The sequence below is a fragment of the Rhinolophus ferrumequinum genome, chromosome 11 (genome assembly GCF_004115265.2).
Source record: "Rhinolophus ferrumequinum isolate MPI-CBG mRhiFer1 chromosome 11, mRhiFer1_v1.p, whole genome shotgun sequence".
Lineage (NCBI taxonomy): Eukaryota > Metazoa > Chordata > Mammalia > Chiroptera > Rhinolophidae > Rhinolophus > Rhinolophus ferrumequinum.
Genome location: NC_046294.1, coordinates 40,207,906 through 40,228,629, shown reverse-complemented (window position 1 = coordinate 40,228,629; position 20,724 = coordinate 40,207,906). Strand labels below are relative to the sequence as shown.

Below are 20,724 nucleotides of genomic sequence, written 5' to 3'. Positions count from 1 at the left end.
CTTCGACTTGAAAGAGAGCCCTGAACTTTTATAAAGTGAAAGAAAAGAGGGGAAGACATGGCTGGCTGGGAATCCGGCCCCGGGAAGGCGTCCACCGCGCTGGAGAACCACCACCTGAATTTCCAGAAAAGAAACTTCTCTTTCCCAGATTTGTAGATTTCCGCGAGACCAGGAACGCTCTAAGCGGCCGCCCGAGCTTCCGCCTCCTGGAGGAGGGAAACTGAGGCAGCTCCAGCCTCGGCGGCCGCCCCAAGGAAGGAACCCAAGTTTCCAGAGATCTCCGCGCGGGCGCAGACACCTCCAAGCCGCCCTCGTCCCGTCCGCCCCGCCCAGCTACGGACAAAGCCGGGAGCCCGCGCCGGGAGGGGGCAGGGCGGCTCCCGCGCGCGCCCCGCTCCTCCGTGGGCGCGAGACTCCGCCCTGACGCCCCTCGGGGGGGAGCCCGCGCCCCAACAGCGAGGCGGCCCAGGCGGGCCCGCCCCGAATCCCCATGACGTCACCGGCGGCGGCAGGCCCCGCCCCCGGCCCCAGGCGGCAGGCCGCATGACGTCACCGAGGCCCCACCCCTCCGGAGCGAGTTCGGTCCTGGCGTTCATTTCATTCCTGTCCTCATTCCGAACATTCTTAGCATCGCTCGCGCCGCGCCGCGCCGCCCGAGCCGAGCCGAGCCTCTGCAGCCGCCGCCGCGGCCCCGCCGCCCGCCGCGGGCGCCCACCAAGCACTTTGCAGACTCGCTTCCACCCTGCGGGCCAGTCCGCGCGGCGGGGCCCGGTCCCGGGGCGGCCGCGTCCGGGGACAGGCCATGCAGTGAAGCCCCCCCACCCCGTCCACCTTTGCCCGGAGCCGCGGGCAGCAGCCCAGTGCGCCCAACCGGCCCGGGGCAGGAGCGGTGCTAAGCAGGGTTGGGTGGCCCAGCCCGGGGACCGAGAGCTGGGGAGGGAGCCGGGCACCGAGCTGAGGCTGGGGAAGCGGCGCCGAAGTTTGCCTCGGACTCACGGGCGCTGCGGCTGCTCCCTTCGCGAGGTGGGTAAGTTGGCGCGCGGGGCTGATGCTGGGTGCGTGGTGGCGCACGGGGCGCCGGGGGCCCAGCGGTGCGACCCGCTCGGCCGCTCTTTCTCTCGGGGCTCTGCTTTGTGTGCGGCAGGCGGACGGGCGGGCACGCGGAGGGCCGGGCTGGGCCCCCGCGCCCGCCTCCCGCGTCCCCTTCAAGGTGAGAGGCCAGGCGCCGCCGCGCGAGTTGCCGGGACGCCAAGTTGGGCCGCGCGCTGCGGAGCTCGCGCGGCAACAGGCGGCCCCCGCCGGCGGCCCTGAGGCGCCGGGCCGGCCGCGCGCCGCGCCCCCCGCGCCCCCCTCTCCCGCCCGCACGCGCGCACACCCTCACATCCTCGGGCCCGTTTTCACGTTTTTTCTCGAGAAGTCGCAGAAGTTCGGAGCGAGCGCGGGCGGGGAGAGCCGCCGGCGCCGCCTTGGAGCCCGAAGCCGGCCCCGATTTCCCCCCTCCCCACAGAGCCTTCCCGTCCGCCCCAGGCGTCGGGGCCCCCCAAGGCCGGCCCGGGGTCTGCTCCGACTTGTGCTGCTGGCGGGGTTGCGCTCCTTCTTCTTAAAGATGAAAGAAGGCACGGTTGTCTTTGCCGCTTCTCCAGGACTGTTGCTGCCTCCGCCGCTGCTTCATTGACATTCAAGTGGAAATTTTCAGGAGTCAGCAAAGAAACATTGTGTCCAAAAAGACTGAGTCGCAGTTACCACCAAACCCTGGAGGAGACTCTCCCTGGAAAACTTCCCTTCGGTAGGAAAATACTGGGGGATTTGTTGTTTATTGGAAGAGAAATGATCCCCAAGGAAGGGAGAAAAATCAGGGTGCATTTCTAGTCTTTGTTCGTAGCAGCAACACTTGTTTCAAAAGTCCAGAGGCCCGCTTTACAGAAAGTTCAACTTCTATGAGTTTCCTTTAAAAAAAAAATGTATTTTTTTACAAACTGAAGCAACATTTTAAATGAGTTGAAAACAATGGAGAGCTCATAACCTCCCTGATTCTCCCACGAACGAAATAAAATCCAGATCATAATTTCTTTGCTTTTAATTCTTTCTTTTTAAAGATTTATTTAAAGTTAAATGGTGTCACTGTATAAAAATATTTATGAAACAATGAAATACCAGCCACCAGCATTTCTCAGAAGGCTTGTTAACTTCTCAGAGCAAGTGGCTGCCTGTGATTTGTAGAAATGAAAATTGACCTCAGTAAGCCCTGGAAACTTAGAGACAGATGATATTGCAGGAGCAGGTAATGTAAAAAGGCCGTGTTTTAAAAACAGTACTTTGGAGGAAGCCTAGATCTCGGGACAGAAAGTCTGCAAAATCTAGCATTTCAAAATAGTGTTTAAAAATATTAAAATGCTGCAGATATGGCAAAGGAGCAGAACAGATCAGTTCAGGACAACTATATGTTTCTTCCTCCTCACCTTTCACTATGATTGTTTCTGGAAGTTTAGGTGGTCTGATCACTTGTGGTGTGCTGGGTATCTGCAGGTGGTTACCTGAGTAGACAGATTCCCTTCAGGAAAATGTGATCTCCTTGCATTGTCAGAACATGGAGTGGACTCCTTTTCTGCAACCTGCCTTGGATCTTGCTTGTGTCTTATTCGGTGGTGGTGGGGGGGGGGGGGCAAAGGGGAGGGCTCCTCTGCTAGGGGACTCGGAAGAAGTGGTTGGGGAACAAACCTCAGTCTGTGCCTTTTATTATTGGGTTTGTGCCCTTCTGTAAATAACAGGATTTTTGGGCCCAAACACATCTGAATGCTTATAAGGGCCAGACTTACATCCAACTTTGGTAAGAATCTTTCCTCTTAAGGAGGAAATAGTAGAACTAATTACAAAGTGACTCAGGAAAGACAAATGGATTAGTTGAACCTTTGTCAACAGTGAGGTTTTGAATTGTTGATTACTTTTTCAGGGAAAGGCTTATTTTTCTAATCTCACTATTTCCATAAATGGTCACAGATATTTTTGTTTAGCATTTCTTTATATGCACAACTGTGTTGAACTCTCAGGTTTCTGGTTTTAAACAGAGTTTACCATTTTATTTGTTGTTGGTGTAAAAAAATGAACTGATAAGCTGTATCCATTACTGGTGCTTGCTGATGGTATAAAAGTGCCAATGTAGACCATTTTATTTTTACTTTAATAAGTATTATTTGATCCGCAGTTTTAGGGGCGTATTAGAATACCTTTTCTTTCTTTCTTTTTCTCTTTTTACAAGTTTGAAACAAAACCAATGTGGCACTTTGCCTTAACAGTGAGAGTAAAAAAAAATATTAGAGGAAAGAATCTTTGTTTAGAGTCCTCCTCTGTGATCTTTTATAAAGTAACAATAGACCTCCATCCAGAGAATATGCCTGAAAGATTATTAGAGTTTTTCATTCTTTTCCCAAAACATAAACCAGGACTCACCACGACACATACTTAATGAAATTTAATTTAAAGAGGGAGGGCAATCTAGCTTAGTTTGAACCAGATTGAAATGAATTTCTCACGGAGAGCCGCTTCCTTGCATTGTGGTTCAATGTGTCTGGGCCCCAGCAGCAAACTAATTACACAGAAGGAAGGGCTGGGGAGGGTCCAGCCTGGGGGAAGTCAGCTTCCTTCTCCCTTCCCCTCTTTTCTACCCCTCTTTTGATTTATACAGCAAGAATTATATATTCATACACTCGCTTTGGGGGCCGGAATCCCTTTATATAGAGAAAGGACAAGCAAGTCATAAGGAAAAACAATGTTCTGTGTTTTTGCTGCTTGAGCTTCAGTCATTTATAAACAATTTTGTGTTTTGTTGGCTCTGAACAGCAAATACGTATAAGAGGGTATTTCTTAATGGGAAAATTTGGGGAGGATATACTTGTAGTCATCTGTCATCTGTGTCTAGATCATATTTGTTGTCACATTTTCAGTAGAAGAGTATGTAACAGGAACAGTTTGAGAATGTAGATCCCAATTGGAGATAGGCTTTTGAAGAAACGAGTTGTGCCATTAACAATATTTGAAGAATTCTTGCTTCAGAAAAGGATTGATATCTCATACATGGCAGTTGTACAAGAGCCTGCACATCTGTAGGATTACTCTTCTCTAATCTCATGTGTTATTATGTGTTAATTGTGAGCATAATTGTACTGCCTGCAAATGAAAATTGTTGTGTTTCATCACTCAAAAGGTTGGTGTAAATAACTGCATGTATGATCTAGGGTATGTAAAACAACTGTGTTCACATACAGACAGTAGGTAGATAACACTTTCAAGCTTGTTTAGGCACTCTGTCTTATTCCTAATAAAGAGATTGCAAAAGGAGAAAAAAAATATATTGCTGAGCGAAAGCTGTGCTTAGAGGTTGGATCTGTTTAATGATAAAACTTTTGGGGCCTGTTTTCTCCAAAGATTGAAGAATGCTGGCCAGAGCAAGTGTCCAGTTTTTTTCTGTAGAACTGCAGGGAAATCAGAGCCCACCTTTCTGCTGATACATTGAAGGCATGGCAGCTTCCCCTTTGGAGTTTAGTGACTGGAACAGCAGAGTGCTAATTTCTTACTTCTGAACTCGGCTGGAAAAGTATATTGTAAGGATTTTGCCCTTTGACAAACTTAGGCTATTGGGGACTGACGGATGGCTGGAATAATCTTTTATAGCTGCATGATGCTTTTTCTTATTTTATCTGTAGAAGCCACAGATTACCTGGTGGTATTTAAATTGGATCCCAAATCATGTTTGAACAATATCAGTGATATATTTTATTCTTTCCTATTCACAAAGGTTGATAAAAATCAAGTAATTCAGGTTCATCCTAAGCACTTATGTTTTAGGGTTAGACCCTCTTGTATTGTAGTTACTGGATACTTCTGAAGTCAGGAAGGTTCCGTGCCTTCCCTCTTCTGGGACAGTTTCTGGAATGCTAGAATATTTGGATCTAAATATCTGGAGTGTTTTTGTGTGGGTTTTCATCTTGTTTTATTTCAAAGCTGTGAACTATTGAGAGTCCTTAATCTGTAACATACTCATCACAAGCTTCCTTGACCCTATCCTGTATTTGAACTCACAATTGAAAGTCAGCCATTTCTTCAGATACATTTGGGCTTCGTAGTGGTGCAGAATACGAGAATTTCAAAATACGCATTTTTATTTTACTCAAAGCCAATGGGATGCCCTGAGGGTTGGTTTTCAGGATGGAGTTCCTTGCGGAGTGGCTCACTCTCAGCTCTTAGGTTCTCCTTTTGTCCACTGGCTTTTTGCATGGTTGGGAAGAGTCTCAAAAAATAGTTTCCATAGTCTGGGAGTCCGGGCTAACTGTGACACCACTGGTCTCTCTTCCGATTGGACATGGGGTGGCGGGGGTTCCTAAGAGGCTGTCTTTCCCACTTTTATGGCAGGCCAAGGCAAGGCTCCACGCTCATTGTGTTACGCGGCCCGTTCCACTCCCCCACTTGTTTAAAATCAGTATTTACTACCCTGATGCAATGCTTTCTGCCTTTTTTTCACATTAAGTTTTAAGGCTCTGTCCTAGGATTTCATTAGCAGTTTTAGTTTAAGGGACAGTGCCCAGCATTGGAAAATGGGTTTAAAAGAAAAAGTCAGCTTCCTGATGAACAAGTTAAGCTGTTGTTTCCAGTGGGAAATTCTGGTTGCTTTTAGGCATTTGCCAGGTTTAGATGTATTTGTATATTGACTGGGAATATATAACAATGATGAGTTCTGTTGTTTTTACTGATATATAAACTGAAAAACTGCTCCTAATGGTGGGAAATGTTAATTATGTGAGAACATATTGAACTTATATTCTCTGGCATGAACTTAAAAAAAAAATGCATGAACTGCACTGCTTTTTTATAGGCACAGCTTTCTAATTATCATAATTCAGTTCAGCTCCACTCTTGGATGGAGTTCAAGTGCAATCTCAATTTAACTTGAAAGGAGTTTGGTTTTTTTTTTGAGAATGTATAAGAAAATTTGAAAAGTTCATCCAAGAATGTTGTCTGCTTAGGTGTGGGTAATTTTGGGGATGAAATGAGTGCCTTCATGCAATAGTTAACTAGATCTAAATATTAGGAAAAAGACTTTTTTTTTCCTTTTTTTTTTGCATTGCACCTATCCAAACCTGCATCTTGTGCATTTTTGCATAACCAGATGTTATGTGTTGCTGCGTTCTCTTTGAAAACCCCTGTCTTTTCCCTAATAGTAAAGTTAAAAAAAAAGAATATTTTATTACCATCAATGATGTCTCTGCAAAGATAGGAACCTTTTTAGAGAGAGTAGAAAGTAGAAAGAAATGCAGAAATCTTATGAATTCATGTGACAAAAATCACTGTTAATCTTGTATACCAACCGAGCCTTTAGAAGGTGATTTCCTTATCTGGTCGTCTTTACGCTTTGACTTGATGGCATTTTGTGAAGGGAGTTGTCTTTGACAGCATTCATTCCAGTGCCCAGTGTCCTTTAAATTTCCTATGACCTTAGTGTCTTTTCAAAGAAAAAAAGTTAATGAAGCCCAGGCGCCAAATCCTCTGTGGAATCAGTTTTAATTGGAAGAAAGAACAACTTCAGCTGGACCTTCCGACTTCCGTCTGGTCTCACTTCTACTGCTCGAATGCAAAGGGAGCCCACGGAAACCAAATGACTTCATTTGCTCTGGCACTTCAGAGCCGAATTCACTTCCATGGTGGTGAAATAAAAGGAGCCAAGTGTTTTAAATAGCCACTCCCCGAGGCCCGCCCGCCTGAGTGTTTTGAGAAAAGCGCATTGTCTGCTAGCAGCTCTAGCTGGGAGCCTGCCTGGCTCGCCCTCCCCCACCAGGCAGCTCCGATTCTGAAGTTGACATCTGGTTTTCTCTCTGTTCACCTGATATATACCCATATATGCGCACAAATGGGGTGTGCATGCGTGTGTCCTGCAGGTAACGCGTATTTTTGACCTTGAATGTGTGTGTGTGTGTGTCAAGTCCCTAGTGGAACAGGGGCAGGCACACAGCTGATAGCACAAAATAAAAGGTAAACACAGTAGCCCTCCTGCATGCCGCTGCTGCTGGGTTTCTGTCCAGTGGTGCTTTCTGGGTAGGCGTGCCTATTGTGGCAGCAACAGGCGGCAGAAGTTGGAGCACCATATGGCGGATGTGGGCCTCAGATAAGCTGTCTGGTAATTTAGCTTATCAATAGCATTTTGATATGCTTCATTTTCAGATCACCCATCACTGTGGCTGGGGGTATCTTGGGGGCTAACTGATTCCGAAACTATTGAAACCATTGTGAGTGGAATCTCTTCCTTTGGTGGAATCTCTTTCAACCCTTTCTCCCTCACTGCCTTTTCATCTGAAAGCCTTTGGAAGACAATGGTGGTTGGAGTTAGAAAGAGCTCCATCAGCGGAGGGAAAGGTCAGTCCTCAGCCCCCAGCCCCGTCTTGAAATCTGGGCCACTTAGAAGACCTCATCAGGTATTTTCATTGAGAGGAAAACAGAAACAAAGCTACTCAATAGCGTTTCACACTGGCAGAGCCAAGAAATTCCCATAATTCAAAATTTGCTTTTGTTTTGAATACTGGGGAGACTAAGCCGATATTATTTTTATTTTGATAAAAAGATTTCCATTTTTGTTCGTTAAAAATATCTCCCTAATATCCTTTCATCTTTGAATTTTGCCTTAATTATAAAATGTAAAAATGATTATTAGCATCTGTATAACTGGATATCACAGGAAGTGTTTTCTGTGATTTGGAGGCAAGAAGCAGCTTCCTTTATGACTAGGAATTGTTAGAGGGGAATGCTTCTAGAACACCTCTACTCAGATGTCAGGTGAAGCTGAAGCAAAACTAAAATCTCTTTCCCTGTGAATTGAGGGAGGTTGCCAAGGTGGGTGACTGTCGCCTGAGTTGCCAGAGCTAGATTTTCTGCACACAGTAGGTAGCTCGGTGGAAATTTGATGATGTGCATGACCAAGTGCTTGTCAGCTATGTGAATCTCATTCAGCACATATTTGTGTCCCTGACGTGTGCCATGCACCGGGGAAGCCAACGTAAGACCATCTGTCCCTTTTCCCAGCCCACCCTCCCTGCATTCTCTCACTCACCTTTCCAGGCGTCTCACCGTTTCCACATTTTGACTTCCAGGTTTGTAATTCATGGTACGTGGATCATTTTACATGGCTAATTCGGGATGGTTCTGACTCAAATCCAGGGCAGCCTCTTCCCACTCCTGCCCCAGGGAGCGTCTGCCACACTAGTGGACCCCATTTAAGCGTGTGCTTTGCAGCCTTTGTGGAACTTTGTACAGCCTGGGCATTAGCCCTGGAGATTTAAGAGGGCCAGTGGAAGGTGCATCGTTTCTGTATTTCTGAGAGACTCCATAGTGATGTCCACCTCTGATTGAGAACCATTGCCCTAGACATTCTTAATTTTTATCCTCAGATTGAATCAGACACAATTTGGCCACTCTTCCTAACTCTGAATGGGATTTTCCTCCTCTTATATATGTCAGGCGATGGACCTAGGAATCGTTATGGAATTCACTAAAATGTTCTTGGTTGGTTTTAAAGACACTGCTGCACAAAAATAAGGTCGCACCTTTCTGTGCCTGAGAAGCAATACAGTGAGCAGAATCACCTTCTCTGTGCTTGGAACTCATCTGTTATCCCTTGGGAATGTAGCAGTTGTTTCCAGATGTGTGTGTCAGGCTTGCTGTTGGAGTTTAAGGACTAGTTCTTGCCTGGCGGCTTGCAGAGGTAGTTTCTGAGTAGTGGGGACGCTCAGAGAGCTCCTCAGATGGCAGCTCTTGACCCTGCAGAGAGAGTGGGTAGGAAAGGTGATCCTAACAACATCCCAGAGACAACTCTGCTGCCAATAAACCGTGCAAGGTTTTTCGTTCTCCCTTCTCTCCACCTCGGGCGTTTTGAAATCCAGATGCTCCCAATTTTGCATAGAACTGCTACTTGTCACTGGCCATTCCAACATTTTATAGGGACTAGTGTGATCAGCAAAAGGTGGTCAATGAATGATAAGTAAAATACCCCTGTGAGATTGACAGGAAGGGAAACAGGCATGTAAAGGAGCCACAGTCTAGTGGGAAAATGGCATATGCCGTCGTTTATGAGTTCCAAGAGGGAGAGTTTTTCCATATTTGAACAATCACGGCTGGTCAGGCCGTGGTCATGACCCATGCTGTGGTTGCATACACCCGTCAAAGCCTGCAGAACGAGTGCAGAGTGCTTTTGCTGTCACCAGTGCTCTTGTCCCAGAAGGTGATATGACAGTGTGTTGAAAGCATGGGTATTGATCTGTCTGAGAAGTTGTTTTAAGTGTATCTTACCCAGTTTATTTTGCTTATACTTTCCTCTTTATGCACAAGATTGACATGATTAAAAAGTTTCAATATGCATAAAATATGACTTCTAAGCGATCAGCTTTCTGGGATGGTTTGTTTTGCAACAATATTTCTTAGAACATCGTGCTGTATCTTTCAGTCAGTGGTGTCTTAGAGTTGATGAAACACATATACATCTCTATCCAGAAGGATCTGGGAGATTATACTTTATTGGCTGGTTGCTTTGAGGGAGTGGATTGGGAAGGGGGCGGGGCTTTCATGTTTTTACACATTTGTGTTTTTAGGAGCACGGATTTCCTTATGTAATACTAGTATAAAGGGAAAACACTCAGTGGGGTAAGTGCTTGTGACATTTCCAAAGAGCTTTGTTGCCCAATGGTGGGGACTGAGGAAAGATTGGCCGTGTATATCATGTTGGAGTCAGGCCTTAAAGAGAAAGGCCTTTTTTTTTTGCCATTTTGGGAATGGAGTGTGGCTAAGTTGTTAAAAAACAAACAGCTTCCCTGAAACACTCTCCAGAGTAATGAACTCAACCTGAAATAGTGCTGAAGGTTTATTGACAATCATGTAGTATAGATCTGAAACTTGGCTGTGAGCAATTCATTGAAAGAAGAAAAAGGGAAGGATGGAAACAGGAGGGAACTGGTTGACACAGGGAGTGGGGAGTTTCCTGATGTTAGTTTGGAAAAAGGCAGGTTAATAATGTAGGTTTAAACACGCAGGTCTGGAGTTGGACATATTTTAGCTGGACTCTCGGCTGCGTCACTTGCCAGTTCTAGAGCCTTGGACAAATCACTTCCTCTCTGAGCCTCGGTGTCCCCACATGGAAATTCCAAGAGAATGCCCCCTGTGTGCCTGACATTAGTAAGTGCTCAGTAAATAGCAGCTTCAAATGTTATCTTACATACCAGGTCTTCACGGATTTCCTGCCAGGTCAGCCTGGACAGGGACGCTTGTGGAACAGCCAGGACGGAGGCAGAGTTACTTAGAAGAGCCAGACTGCTGTTCTCTGGGCAAATGGACTGAAGTCCAGGAGGCTGGGGCATCCCATAAAGTCCTGGACCATAATCGCTTTGAACCACACTTCCCCTGTCCATAAAGTAGAGGAAATCCATCATATTGGAGGTCATTCTTTGCCAAATTAAATGGAATTAAATGGAAATGCTTCTAAAAGTGGGTAGCCTGGTGAGCCTTCATCTGCCCAAAAGGAAACCTCCTCCTTAGGTTCTTGCTTGGAAGCCATACTCCTAACTTTGGGATTGGGTTCTGAAAGTTCTCTAAGGTGGTTGTAAGGAACTCTTCATAGAGAATCTGTGCTTAGGGCCCTGGGCCTGCTGGCAGCTCCTTTGAGTAACCCCCTCTGGTGTTCTGAGGGCATGAAGCTCCTGGTGGGAGAGAGAGAACAAGAGGTGGGAAGAGGTACCTCCCCCTTCCTTTGCTGCCTCCCTCCTTAGTACTTCTTAATACCTGTTGCAGGTAGGCTGCTTAACTTGTCTGTGCTGTCAGTTTCCTCATCTGGAAAATGGGGATGGCGTTATCTACATTGAAGACGTAGAAGCTATGTTCAAGTTTAGTGCAGAGCTAGCTCAGTATGCTACAGCTGCAGGTGTGACTGCTGTTAAAACCCAGACCATCTTGTTCCTGCAAGTGCCTGTTCCAAGCTGAAGAAGTAAGTCTTTGCCCCTTTCATCAGATTCCTTTCTTTGGACCTTAAATATAATTTAAATACTAATAACACTCCTGCTTGAATAGTAGCCCATCCTTCTGCCAGCGTATTTGCATATTTAAGAGGATGTTTGTTAATTCTAGATGTGTCTACTTGGGTTGGTACCCAGGTATTAATACTTGCTGGGTAGGTGAGCACACCTTTTTTTGGAAGCTGGTGGGTAGAGTCCTGTGTTTTCATTAGGTTGCCCTAAGCTGTTGCTGCTCTGTTCACATCCCCAGCTACCCTTCAGTGTATCAGTGTCCCCTTTTTTTTTTGACCTGGGTCACTCACGGTGACTGGTTTGAGCAGTTAAGATTGCTTTGTGTGAGCCTGGGCTGGGGACCACCTGCATTTCATTGACACCTTCTATTGTCTCAACCAGGGTATGTAGAACTGTAAGTTAGTTATGTGGTTTCCCAGTCTTTAAGTTAAAAATTAAAGTTAAAAATTGTTGAGGGATGAGTAAACTTGTTGGGAATAGGGGCTTTTAGAGGCAGCCAACTGACAGTTGAAGAGAGAAACATTTAAAAACAGTGATTCACAACCTTGCGAATCTGCTAAATGCCACTGAATCATATATAGCAGGTCCTCAAATAATGTCGTTTTGTTCAACCTTGTTTCGTTATAACATTGATGAGATGCCCTAGGGAACTTGACTCTTGTTTATATGAATTAGCTGTGATAAAATTGGTTTTGTTATATGTATTTTGGCTTCAAGTTGCAGAACCTATTGACAATGTTAAGTGAGAGCTTACTGTACTTTAAAATGGTGTGTTTGTATGTAGATTACATCTCATAGAACAAATAAAACATTGCATCTTGTTATCACACTGAACAATGTCTGCCATGCCCACCACCATGGCCCAGCACTCATGCTGCGTGTACATGTGTTTTGCTGGTCAAATGATGAAGATTGATCTTTAGAGCGATGTCCCAGTAAGAATTTACATTTCTTCTAGGTTACTGGTTTTGGTGAGGAGCCTAGAGGTATCCAATAAAAGTATCCAAGAGAAGACTTTTTACTTTTTAATGAATGATTTCAGTGATGTAGAATGACTCGCTCCTTAATGATAAATGTTGACTGTGTTAACTGCCCATATGGCTTATCCTTTAAACAGTCTAAGAACTAAATCATAAAGAATAAACGAGGGGATGGTGAGGAAGAGAGACCCGGAAGGCACAGGAGGCCACAAGTCAAGTATTGAATCTGATTTGTAAATTGATTTAAGGTGGGGGAGAAAACAACAATCCTAGAGTCAAGTTAATTTATACTCCACATTTCAGGCTCTGCTCTCCCCAGTTTGTTCTTATTTTCTATTTGGTCTTTCTAGTTCCTGTATCCTCTCACCAGATGCTGGCTCTCTTACTCATAATAACTGTTTGTGGCACTTTTTATCCATTTGTGTTGTCTGAAGAGTAAAGTTGTCCTTCACTCTTCCTTGTGGTTGTGTAACTGCTTGCCTGGAGCAGGCCTGGTTTCTGCTTCTTGTCTTGGCGTAATCTTCAATAATTAGCACCCCTTTGTACTCTCAAAATGTCCCGGTTTGGACGGTAAACTACATGGCCGTTCTACTAATAGGAAACTGTTGAGGAAACTGGCTGACTCCCTTTAATTCCGCAGAATGGAGAGAAAATCCAGGCAGGAGTCCTTTGTGGTGCCCTGGTGTTGTGCTCACGACAATATTATTCGTGCAGGAGTGTCCCAAGCTGTTCTGAGACCACAGCTGCAATAGAAGGGAATTTCAGGGAACAACTTGCCCTATAAACCTGTGCTCGTTCGAGCCAAATTGTTTTAAACCCACTCTAAGGATCAATTCCTAACCTATTAAAAAATAAATAAATCCTCATCATCATAGGGATGATTCAGCATTGGTTCATTTCCTTTTTGACTAGCAAAGTTTAATGTAGGAAGAAGTTTTTCCCAGTGGAATTCTGAAAGGTTTGCTAACTGTGTGAAGTTTGGGGATTTCTGATTCTGTTGTAGAACCTGTGGTCTCCGCGCTCTTGACGGTCTTTGATTTCAATCTTGCTTATCTGTGTTCTTTGGGAGAGTGGCTAATGATGTCCTATGATGGACCTTAATATATAAGGCAGGGAAAAGGGAGTGGACTTGTAGGAATTAAAGAAATTTTAGCACTTTGCCTAAAACTGAAAGTAATTGTGATGACGCTGCTCAATTCCAGGTGGTTCTTTGGACACCACTGTTTATTGAGTCCTTGAGTCCTGTGCTTTAGGCAGTAACTTGGGCAGGTATTCAGTCCACTGGAGTGTCTTTCAGATCTTGGTGAAATAACGGCAGCTGGGCTTTGCTGTTGAGAGCCTGGAGAACGGTTTCCTTGTCGGGGCAGATGGATGGGAGAAGCCGTTGGAGGGTTCTCCGGCGGCTGGGATCTGTGTGTCTCCATTTCTGTGTGGAGGGAAGCTCCGTGGGACAGCCCCTACTATTGGTCTCCCTGTGACCTTGGGCAAGTCACTTGAAAATCTTTGGATTCCCTTTCTGGGAAGGTGATACTGGGCTGCCTGCTTCTCTAGCCTGCTTTTGAGCTGAGCTTTAGATAAAAGAGATAAAATGTGAGCGCCTTAGGCAGGAAGATCCCGGGAGAAGTGTGTTGTTATCTGAGTCATCCATGGCCCCACACTCCCCTCCCAAAGCCAGGTTTTGTGGAGGAGAAGCAGTTTTCTGCTGAGTTCACTCCATAACTCTTCTTTCAGTTGTACTAATTCCCGGGACCACTCTGAGAGATTTTGGATAAGAAAGAAAGGCTGACAGGCCAGGTTCTGCCTTAAGCCCATTCTTCAGCATTACTTTATTTGAACCAAGGAAGGAGCTCAATTTGTAGTTAAAGAAAGTGAAGCTCAGAGAGCTTTAGTAAACTGCCCAAGGTCACACAGCCAGTGTGGCAGGGCAAAAATTTGAAGCCTGTTCCTAGATCTGTGTTACTTCACAGCTGCTCAGCTAACAAAAGTCTGCATAATAAGTCACCTGTCAGGTTTTATTGTGGCATTTGACTGTATTTAAGCTAGATTGTGTGACATTGAAACACAGGTAGACTTCCCCTCACCTGGACTCTCTGCCCAGCAAAGGCCAAGTGCAGAATACTTTGTTTTGTGTTCATGGTGGCCCATTTTACTCTACCTTCAAAACAAACGTGGCTAAGGTCTTAAATGCTGGGTGTGATCAAGCCTTTCCTAGGGGAACTGTCCCACCTGAGTCATTTGTCTTGAGAATGGGCAAGATTTACTTACCTGTCCGTTTCGGTTCAGTCCTTAAAGACTGTGGAGACCCTTCACCTCTCAGACTGGTTGTACTGGCCTTTGAAAATAAAAGGGTAAGGCTACCACTAAGGGTTGGGTTGATCCAAACTACTCTACAGGTCTGTGTGTGTGGGGGGGGGCGGGCGGTAGGGGGGGCGGCATGGACACTTGGGACTGGACCTGCCAGTTTATCTGGTTTTTTCTTTGGAATGTGCTTTGTTGGCAGGCTGTCAGAACAAGTTGCCCCCTCTGTCACCCTGAAGGCTTGGATATGGAAATGGCTTCATGCTGGGGATAGGGTTTAGGCAGCTGACCTTGGCTTCACTCCTTGATAGTGGGGGTGCTTGGGAACCTGGTGGCTGAGGTGAATGTCTCCCATCCCTAACCCGGGTACCTGGCTGGAACATAGGTCTCAGGCGGTGATACCTGCTGGGCAGTGGCGGGGGTGGAGGGGAGAAGACCTGCTCAGAGCCTCGGAAAAAGACCTGAAGGGCTTTGAAATGGCGTTGGTAATGGGGTTGCTATTCGTCTCTGACATCTGAGTGGGCGGAGTGGTGGGCTGGTCAATACTGTCTTTTCCCCCTTTTCACCTCTTTCTGGTGACTCTGGACTCCAAGGGGTCGGGGCCACTCATGGCCAGTTTCTAAGACTTGTGCTCATCTCTTCTCCTTCCCAGGAAGTGTCCCTTTCTTAGACTCTTTCCCACCGCCTTGCTGGTACCTTCTGCTTTTGGTGTTGACCTAACTCTGTATAGTTCTCTGGTGCTTGATGTATTTAGCAAAGTAGCCTGACAGCATGGCTTTGAAGTCAGACCCTGGTTCCAGTCCCAGTTCTGTTTACTGGCTGTGAAATCAGGTAAAGTACTTAATTTCTTTAGGCCTCCATTTCCTCATCTGAAAAATGAAGACAGTCATAATACTCCCTGAGTGTGAGTTTAAAGTGAAATAGGATGAAATATGGTGAATGGCCCACAGTGGGCTTTTTCATTGGTCCCTTCAACCCATTCTGAAGTCTCCTGCTTCCTCTGCCCTCCAGTTCTCCATCCAAGTTCCTGAGGGTTTGTCCCAACTAGAATGGACTCGTCTGACAGAAGCTCATTTATTTGCTTTTCTATCTTCCTCCTTTGGGTTTAGTTTTAAGCTTTTCCCCAGCTTCCCCTCTTGCTGGATTTCCTGCTCTGTTGTTTTTCTCTCTCTCTTTCTTCAGGCAGTTTCCCTTTTGCTTTCATATTTTTACACACACACACACCCTCCACTTTTCATACTTTCTCCTCTGCTCTTACCACTTTGAGATTTTAGAGACTCTGCCCCTGCAGTTCCCTAGGTTTCGCCAAAAATGGTCATCAGAAAAGCACCACTTCTTGATTCTGCTGTCTTAAACACTGGAGAACATTGACTCTTTTCGATTATGGAGGTACCAGCCCTCTTAAAAGTTGTTACTATTTTGAAAAGACTTAACTCATTCTGATTCTAATCATGCTGAATGGACATGTGGAATCACACGCGTTTGGAATCACACTTGTCTGTCTGTCCTTGGGCAACCTCTTTAAGCTTTCTGAAGCCCAGTTCCTTTACCTGTACAATGGACAGAGTAATGCCTTTCTTCTGGGTTATGGTGAGGGCTCGCTGAAGGTTAGCGCAATGCCTGGCAGAGAAGAAAGTGTCCCACAGATGTGAGCTGCTGACTATAATTATGATTGTGATTACCATGCCCCAGTAGCCATGAATTCAAGGGCCAAGTACTTCTTCCCTTAGCATCTTTCTTCAAGGAGGGGGACAGGAGCAGTGTCTACTTATTTTAGGTTTTCAAATTTTTTTTTTTAAGGAAAAAATTCAGTACAGTAGAGGGTAATGACCTCCATGGGAACACCATCCTGAGCTTCAGTCGTTACCAGTTTTGTTTCTCCTAAACATCTGCCTCTTCTCCTACCAGATTATTTTGGAGCAATCCTAGATGTCATACTGGATCATCTATACATTTTTTGTACATGTTTTTAAAAATACGATTCTTTAAAAAAAAAAACACCAAGTACACCATCATATGAACATTTTAATAACAATTCCTTAATATTAAATATCTAGTCACTGTTCAGATTTCCTTGATTGTCTCATAAATTTTTTCCCACAGTTGGTTTGTTTAAATCAGGTTCCAAACAAGATCAACAGGTTATATTTGGTTAATATGTTTCTTAAAAGTCTTTAAAGATCTCTTCTCCGTCCTATTTTTTTTCTTGCAGTTGATTTGTTATAAAAGCCTCATTGTTTCTCTTGTAGAGTTTCCCTCATTCTGGATTTTGCAGTTGCATTCTCCTGGTTCTGTTTATTATGTTCTACTATCCTCTGTATTTCCTATAAATTGGACTCTAGACGCTCGATCTGATTCAGGTTTAATTTTTTTTTTTGTTTTTTTGAGAGGAATATTTCATAACGAGTATTCTACCGGGAGACCCAGGCCCATAATGTGCAGTGTCTCTGTTTATGATATTAGCAGCCATTGATTTATGATCTCTGTGCATATCTGTTATTTCACATGGGCTTTGTAAATTGTAATAGTCCAATCCTCTCATTCTTTCTTCATTTATTAGCTAGAAATTCTTACAGAGAGTGACTTTTTCTCATCAATTATTTGGTTAACCCGGGGTTTGGTTTATACAGGAAAGTCAGGTTTCTGGGTTTGTTTTGTTTTTTTTTGTTTGAGTATCGTTATACAGTCATAGATGTTACATGATTGGATGCTTTTGAATCCATGGTAGTTTCTCTTCTTGGTGATGCTCAAATGGTACTATCTGTGGCCAGTGTGAGTTTCTTTAACTGATTCCTGAGTCCTTTTGATATGACCCTTATCATTTCTGAGAGCTTCCTTGCTGTCCAGTCTCTTTTTGAATATCCTTGGACTTCAAATGAACCATTTCTGCAGTTTTGGTTCCTTTTTGTGGGAAATGGTATTTTATGGCTACGCCGTGCGTGCCTTTTTCCTCCTCCCACGCCTTCAGAAATGGATCCTGTGTACCACGTCAGCTTGTTGGTCCATGGTGAAAAAGTTTCCTTGCACACCTGGCCCCTCTGACTCTCATTTGCCACTTGAATGCATGTGCTTGTCTTTGTATCCTTTTCTCCCGTAAGAAAAAGGCCCAACGGAAGAATTCCCCATGGACGGTTCATGGTTTGACTCTCATCTTGAAGGCCAAAGCTCACGTTAATTTAGACTTCACAGAAGACTTCAGTCACTGCCTTCAGTCATGGCTGGCCCATAGTTTGCCTACGATAGTTTGTTCTACGGCCTGGTTTAAATAACCAGAAGGTGAGAAATTCCTTATCTCATTACCTCTCTGAACCATTCAGACCGCAAACTAGGACGATCTTGTTGGGCTACACACATCTGTTTGCATAAATACTTGCTGAGTTAAGTTTTGTACCTTCCTCTCCTAAAGTGTTTACAACAGAATATATTTAATCTTCTGATCATTTAAAGAATTTATCACTAATACATTATTTTTATAAGCTAAAAAATTTTTACAGCTTTGTAATGTTAGGCAGATTTATGCAATGGAGTCCTAAATGGAACTCAGCTATTGTGCTGTTGTGGGTATACATAGGAAGTCTGTAAGTCTAAAATGAATATTTTTTGTTTAACAGATCTGCTATTAGACTTTTTTTTTTTCCAGTAATTCCTATCTTTGCTTCTTGGAAATTGTTTTATACCCTTGTTGGTGTATCACAGAACAGGCACTTAGGAAAAACAAAAAATTGAAAAAAAGTCAAATACCCTTACTTTAAAGACAAGCTGTAATGCCTTCTTCAGAGGTTCCCTTCAGGCCTAGAGTTTCAGCTTTAGTAATACTTTTTTGCTTTGTTGGTGAAACAGAACCGTGTGCGTTCACAGTCCAGCCAACACAGCCTCACAGCAGAATGAGCGAGTAGTCCTGAAATTGTCGTCATTCATGACATCCCTGAGAAATTAACCAGGATCCTGGCCTGTGAGATTTTGGATACTCATTTAGGCCCCACCCCCTGCTGACCTCGCCCCCCGACCCCCACCCCCACGCCTTTTATTTATTTATTTTTTAAAGGAAGTTAGCTTCATTTAATGGGTTCTCCGGATTAAGGAAAGTGTAGCATCATAGGGGCTTGTTCCCTCCCCTTTCCTCTGGGCACAGCGACAGGGTGAGGAGCCTGTAATTCACAGGCCTGCCTCTGTGCCCTGAGGGAAACTCGGTTTCACAAAGGGAATTTTCATTGTGGTCCTGTTGCTGCCTAACATAGTGGAGACTTCAGGAGGCCAGTGGTAAAAGCTACCAAAGAAAAAACTGGACTGGAGCCACTGACGTCATGTCAGTAAATCTGTTGAAGGAGCCCAGCTGAGCAGTGCCTGCCAGGCAGCCCCTGCACTTTGGCCTTGCCTGGTCAACTGTTCTCACTGCTTCCTCCTCTCCTCCCCTCCCCCACCAGCTTCCATTCTGTCTTCTTTCCACCATTTCCCTCTGTGCCACTGGGCTTGTGTTAAAACTGGTAAACACTCGGAAAGCCACCCCAGAAACTGTGCCTGTGCTTAACGTCATATACTGAGGAGTGGGGAAAATCCAAGAATTGGTGGGCTAGGAAGGATTGAAACCTTTTCCCTAGTGGGACTTCTCTATAATGAATGATTCCATGGGGACATCACGGGAGCAGCCAGAGGTGCCAGCTCCTGTCTGTAATTTTAGAGAGCTTTGCTGTTTAGTACCAGGTGTGTGTGTGTGTGTGTATTCTTGTATGAGTGTGGGTGTGTGGGTAGTAGGGAAAGAAGAGAATGGTCCGAGGATGGGTGGAAATAACTGAATTGCAGTCTTCTGTAGAGGATGATTTAAAAGAATGAGTTCCACTGTGAGTCCTTTATCACCCATCACTCATTGTTCAGTTAACCCTGATCTCTCCCTGGTTTGCCACTGGTAACAGTTAAATCTGGAGCTACTTGCTGCTTTACATCTTGGGTATTTAGAGTCACAACCTCAGATGCGCGTGAATTAAAATTATTGCTGTGCTAAATCTATTTTTACATCTAGGGGAATGACATCTAAAAATAAACCTTATCCCACCTGTTATCCACTTTTGGGAAGTTTGGACGCTGTCAAGTCACAGCCCACGGATTAGGCTTTTGATCATGGCTTCACATGTGATGTCCGCAGTCCACTTTTGCTGTCCTTGGCGTGATGCTTTAATTGTTTCATTAGCCGTTGTCGTCCTGTTTATTTTGCTGTGAATAGTCATTGGCAAATAAGACTGAAGCATAGGTTCACATGGGTTTTGAGGTTCCTGAGTCTTCAGGTCAGAAACATATTAAAAGCAGTATCTTATCCATGAATCATTAGATGAGTCAGTTCCTGAAACCACTACAAGCCTCATAGTTCTTGGCTACAAGCAAAAGCAGGAAATCCAGGCTTCAATAACTTCCTTTCCCAGTGCTGGCTGTAGTCGCGTTGGTGGTTAGGTTCTGCTGCCTGACTTTGTAAGCGGTAGGAAGATGTATGTCTGAGGAACAAAGGCACTTGAGTCAATTTACTGAAACGGGTTATAATTTGTGGTCGTGATCTGAATGTCAGGCTGCGCCGGCATACCTTGCTCTGCTCTGCGGCCCTTCACAACCCAGCCAGGGAAGGTGGCAGGCCGGGTCGGCCAAAATGCCCCAACAGACACGTGGCAGTGTTTCGAGGAGCTTCAGTGTTCCAGTGAATCCTAAAACTTGTGGGTATGCAAGCTGACATTAGGCAGAGAGCTCTGGAGTCCATATGTATAGCTGAAGTGTCAACTCCCTTTGTTATGTTCACCCAGTTGAGAGAGAGAGAGAGAGAGAGAGACACATGCGGTTGCCAGCAGCCTGAGCTCTGGCCTGTAAACACAGGGTCTTTTTTGGGGGGCTTTTTTTTGCAGTGTTTCAGGCCAGTCTTACTGACTTCAAAGTCAATTTCATAACTGTTTCATTAAATATTTTAAAAAGTAAGGGAGAAACGTGAAGTGGTGGTCTCCCAATATTATGGGTCTGCTGCAACTTTCATTTATTCTCTTTTATGAGCAGCCTCTGCTTGTCTGAGCTGCTAAGTCGGAGCACAGCACATGCAGGTTGGTGTGTCTACCTGTGCTCGTTGCCGCTTTATGCTTGTGAATTTATGGACTTTTTCGATCTTGAAAAAAATTAAAATCGAGTGTGATGCGTTTTCATTTATCAGCTCTTCTGTTCTTTTCCTACGCTAATTGGTGTTGGTTAGCTGTGGGATTTGAGAAAATGGGACTGAAACTAGACTTTTTTTCCGCTTTAGGTTTATGTGGAGTCATTGGAAGTTCTGATAGAAGTCTAAAAATAGAGTGGGTAGACAAAACCCTGTGGAAAGACTAGGAAAAAGAAGGGAAAATAATGAAATGATGAGTAGTCATATATTGATGCTG

General features: G+C 44.9%; 1 protein-coding gene across 7 annotated transcripts in view; it reads left to right on the top strand.

The window, feature by feature from the left end:
- The first annotated feature begins 660 nt into the window (after positions 1-660).
- TEAD1 (TEA domain transcription factor 1) overlaps positions 661-20,724 on the top strand; it is a 256,610-nt gene continuing 236,546 nt past the window's right edge. For 4 of the 7 annotated variants that reach the window (XM_033119593.1, XM_033119592.1, XM_033119591.1 and 1 more), the window contains exon 1: positions 661-1,023. The gene's annotated coding sequence lies outside the window, so the exon portion shown is untranslated. Of the gene's footprint in view, positions 1,024-1,391; positions 1,787-20,724 lie in introns of those variants that run through there. The other 3 variants (XM_033119587.1, XM_033119589.1, XM_033119586.1) reach the window with 3 other exon arrangements.